Here is a 5214-nt window from a genome sequence, read left to right on the forward strand (position 1 = left end):
GTTCTGTCTATATGGCACATTTTTCGTTACTACAACAATAAAAGGGTGTCCAAGATAATGATATTTGAATGGTTTAGATTTTTTAAAAGATTTTTTATTGCTTTTATTTGTGTGTGTGTGAGAGAGAGAGAGAGAGAGAGAGAGAGCGCGCATTTAGAAAGAAAGAAATGAGCATGTATTTTATTAATTCCTTAGGAGATCAGGGAGAGCAACCACAGTTGAGCTTTTGAGCCTGCAAAGCTTCCCTAGAGAACCAAGCCAAAGGAGTTTAAACAGCTCCTGTACCTCAAAGCTGTTGACAGTACGCATGGTGGCCATACACTTACATAAATAGCACTGGAGTTAGGATGGCGTGAGCCTTTGCATTGCACTACAGTTACCCCTTTATGGCTCATATATTAAGAAATAGATGACATGTGGGTGTTTGCCAGTTGGGTGATTTCACAGGTGAAATAGAAAACACTTAGGTTTTCCTAACATTGAAAGGATAACTGGTGGGGCCTTTTCCAAAGCCCTTCTGTGTGTCCTAAATAGCCCATGACCACCCTGGCAGCTCTGATGTCTTGTGGTTTAGCCTCTCAGTCGACATGAAGCCTTATCTTGAGCCCAGAGCTTCAGATAGGGTTTAGAATCTGTAGCATTACCCAAGTAGGAAGAATAAAATTGGAAGCATTTTAGTGAGACTTTATTCAATGTATATCTGTGCTAAATATCAAAAACTTGGCAATATCCTGGAAAAAAACTGAAAAAAAACTTAATACTTCTACCTTGTATTTTGAAAGCTGTTTAATAAAACCCATTATAGGTGTTTATTTGAAGCTAGAAAAACAACTGAAGTTTGGCAGAATCTTTTAAACTTGCTATGGGTTTATATGCATTTAAACCCTGTGATGGTTTGTATGTGCTCGGCCCAGGGAGTGGCACAGTTAGAAAGTGTGGCCTTGTTGGAATAGATGTGTCACTGTGGGCATGGGCTTTAAGACCCTCACGCTAGCTGCCTGGGAGACAATATTCTGCTATCAGCCTTCAGATGAAGATGTAGAACTCTCACCTATCCTGTACCACGCCTGCCTGGATGCTGCCCTGTTCCCACTTTGATGATGATGAACTGGTCCTCTGAACCTGTAAGCCAGCCCCCATTAAAAGCCATCCTTATAAGAGTTGCCTTTGTCATGGTGTCTCTTCACTGCAGTAAATCCTTAACTAAGACACCCCCACACACACACTTTTTGTTTTGGGGTTTTGGTCTTTGGGTTTTTGTATTTGTTTTTTTGGAGGGGGGTTCAAGATGTTTTCTCTGTGTAACAGCTCTGGCTGTCCTGAAACTCACCTTGTAGACCAGGGTGAGTCTACAAGATTCACCTGCCTCTGCTGTGGGAGTGCTGGGATTAAAGGCGAGTGCCCAGCACCAAACCCCATCCATTTTAATGTCATATATTCTGACACAATTGTCATGAATTTGTAGGAAGCGATAGCTTGAAATTTAAAAAGGTATTCAGTGCAATTTCCAACAGCCAGTAATCAAGCCCAGAAAGATGACTTCTTAGTTTCCCTTCCTGGTGCTGTGATAAAATACTCCGCCTAATGAAAGAGGCTACGGTAGAAAGGACCAATTGTTAGGCACTGATTTATTGATCTGTTTAGTGATTTACTTACATTGCTGCCTGGAACAGAATGACCTGGAGAGACAGTTGAAACAAGGGAGCATTGTCCATACCAACCTGCTGACTGGCACTTCTGTAAAATCTTGCTTGTTTGCCCTGTACATCCTTGTGGTTTCAAAGCTGTGGTTCACACCCTTCCTAATGTTGTGACCCTTTAATGTAGTTCCTAAAATCAGGGTTGCTGTTTCAGAGTCTAAAACGAGAATACAAACTGGACCCAGGACTGAGGCGTTTCACAAGATGTCCTGGCTTCAGTCTACCAGTGACATCTCCTCTCTTCCACTCTCATTGGTGTCAGGGTGCTTATTCCACAAAGATTCCTGCACCATGAAAGTAACTTAAGAGAGAAAAGGTTTATGCTAGCTTACAGGTCAAGGAAGGTACAGTCTATCACCGTGGGAAAGTAAACGCAATAGGAGCCTAAAGTTGCTAGACTTACTACACCCACAGTCAGAGGCAGGAAGTGATGAGTGCATGCTGTCGTCCAGCTCCACTTTCATCTAGGGAATGGTGCCACCCACAGTGGGCGGATCTTCCCACTTTAATGTAATCAAGGTAATTCTCAGCTGGTATGCTCAGAGGTCTGTCTCCCAGGTGATTTCAGATTCTGTCAAGTTGATAATGAACACCATCAATCACAGAAAATAACAGGAAAAAAAAACCCATGGTGTATAAATACCATATTTTTTAAATTTACATTTATTTATTTTGTTCATGTGAAGGTCAGAATACAATGTATGGTAATCACTTCTCTCCTACTGTGTGCGTTCTGGTTGTTAGCCCTTGGCAGCAAGCATGCTTACCTGTTGAGCCATCTCACTGACCCTAATACTACCTACCTCTTAAAACAAATTAAAACCGTAGATAAACAAAGAGCACAGTGGGAACTGCTTTCTCTCTGTGTGTCTCCCTTGACCTTGATTTGATTTCTGGAATCCATATAACGGGGGAAGGGGAAAGCTGATTCCACTGAGGGGTCCTCTGACCATAACCTATCTATGACATGCATGTGCATGCTCTTACACACACAGCTAAAAATAACACTTTTGAAGGGGATAACAAAGCTATTATCTGATGGCTATTTTTTTAAAAATTGCTTAGCTGAAAACTACATAAATGTGTCCACTTTTGTATTCTCTATCTTTAAAACCAAAACCAAACCAAACCAGAAAGTCCAGAATTTTTTCATAATTTGTTCTTCCTACGATGAACTGTTTCTAGTTTGTTCCACTAGAGCAGCGGTTCTCAATCTGTGGGTCTTGACGCCTTTCACAGGGGTGGCCCAAGACCATCCAAAAACACAGGTTTAACTTTACAATTCACAGCAGTAGCAAAATTACAGTTATAAAATAGCAATAAAACTAATTTTATAGTTGGAGTGTTGTGCCAGGAAGATTTTATGAACCCCAAAAGACCACGAAAGAGCCGACTTCAATGTAAAGCAGCCCTGAACTCTCATTGAGACAAGGTTTTATAGGAAAATGGGAGCAAGCTGGGGGTGGGGGGGCAGGTTTCCATCCTGGTAAGCATCTAACTGAATGCCTATATTAAGCCAACAGGTGGGTGCTCTGAAGCAAGAAGGTATACAGTCAGGAAGGGTCTGAAAGTACGTCTGAAACAATCAGACTAAGCTTTGATTAACTGTTGCTAAGAAGAAGCTAGGGAGGAACTCTGGCCAAGGGCAAGCCATGGGGTCCTTCCTGGTACTTGGGTTTAGCTGCAGGTCAAGTTCTCAGGCTTTCTGTTTTTCTTTTAAGATGAGGGTGGTTCCAAGATGGAGTAGGTTTGCCCTCTGGCGGGGAAGGGGGGGGGGGCGTGTCACAACTTGAGGAACTGTGTTAAAGGGTCACAGCAGCGTTAGAAAGGCTGAGAACCACTGCATTAGAGAGATTCTCTCCCAGCCCTCTTTGCCTGTGATACATCATCTATGATTATTAAAAGGAAAGAGAAGGGAGGTGTTGCTTTCTTTTTCAGGTAAGAAAACAGAAAGTACAAAAAAGAAAAGAAAAGAAAAGAAAAGAAAAGACAAGACAAGACAAGACAGGGTGGTAGTACAAGCTTTTAATCTGAAAACTTAGGAGGCAGAGACAGCCAGATCCACGAGATCAAGGCCAGCCTGGTCTACAGAGCAAGTTCCAGGACAGCTAAGGCTACACAGAGAAACCCTGTCTAGAAAAACAAAGCATAACAAACAAAAAGACCAAAGAACCCAGAAAGTCACCAAAACTTGATTTCCCAATTCCTGTATTTTCATTACTTAAAAAAAAAAAAGTTCACTATCTTAGAGATTTTATTACAGTATCTTAAATTCTGTGCATCTCCTAACTATAATGCTAAGAACCGCAGAAACTTGGAAGGAGGGAAGGAAAGGGCTTGGAGCTGTTGGGAATGCTAAAACAGAAGGGATAGGACCTGCCATGTGGTTGGGAGATTGGACAGGACCTTCATAGATGGTGGATGTCTTGGACTTTTCTACGGAAAAGTCAAAGAGGACAGCTACACTGCATGTGTAGGAGGATGGACGGATGTTCTGTCAGGAGCAACTTAAGACTTTCAAGGGAAGAGAATGGATTGGCTCACCAGGGCCTGGTGATAGAGTATCCTGAAGCAGAGGATGAGGGATTTAATCCTGTAGACATGCCTCCTTTAGAAGGGTTCTAAAGAGACTCAGGTGTGTGTGTGTGTGTGTGTGTGTGTGTGTGTGTCTGTGTCTGTGTGTGTGTCTGTGTGTGTGTGTGTCTGTGTGTCTGTGTGTGTAAAAACTGCCAATTACTGTATTATTTATCACCCCCACATTTTTATCTAAAACAACATGCTGTCTGTCGCTGTCCCTAAGTTCAGAATCACAGCAGGGTATTTGTATGTATGAAGGGTTTGCTTTTCTCCTGAATTTTTCTGGTCACACTTTGCTTTCCCCACAGCCTGTTGCTTGCACGCTTTGCTCCTCATAGACACCTGTAGCAGTAGACTACTTCAAGACATCAGGGAGTCAGCAAGGAGATGCTGAGCAGAGTTCAGGCTGACTAATTGTCACTGGTAGCTTGCCTGGATTTAGAATCACCTAGGAGACTCACCTGTGGGTACATCTTGGGGAACTTTCCAGAGAGGCTGAACTGAGGAGAGAAGATGAACCCTGAATGTGGATGGCAGCATCCCTGGCCTAGGGTCCTAGACTGAATGTCACGAGAGGATGTCACTGAATACCATCTCCATCTCCCTCTGCCTCCTGTGACCAATGGGACCAGCTGCCTTAGGCTCCTGCTGCTGTGCCTTACCTGGGACTCCATGATAAACTACACCCTCAAATCATGAACCACAGTAAATCCTTCCCTCCTTAAGTGGCTTTTGTTGGGTATTTTGTGAGACCAATAACGAGCAGAGTGAGAGGAGGGATTTTCACTGGTTCTCCAAGAACTAGCCAAGAGTCCTTTATTCCAAAAAACTGCAGAAGGCCTGGCAGGCACTCACCTCACATTTATTCCCTTTTAGATGTCATGCAGTGATGACAGAGGAGATGGGAGGAGGAAAAAAATGAAAGGGGGCTCGACAG

Source organism: Mus musculus, chromosome 6 (assembly GCF_000001635.26).
Source record: "Mus musculus strain C57BL/6J chromosome 6, GRCm38.p6 C57BL/6J".
Taxonomy (NCBI): Eukaryota; Metazoa; Chordata; class Mammalia; order Rodentia; family Muridae; genus Mus; species Mus musculus.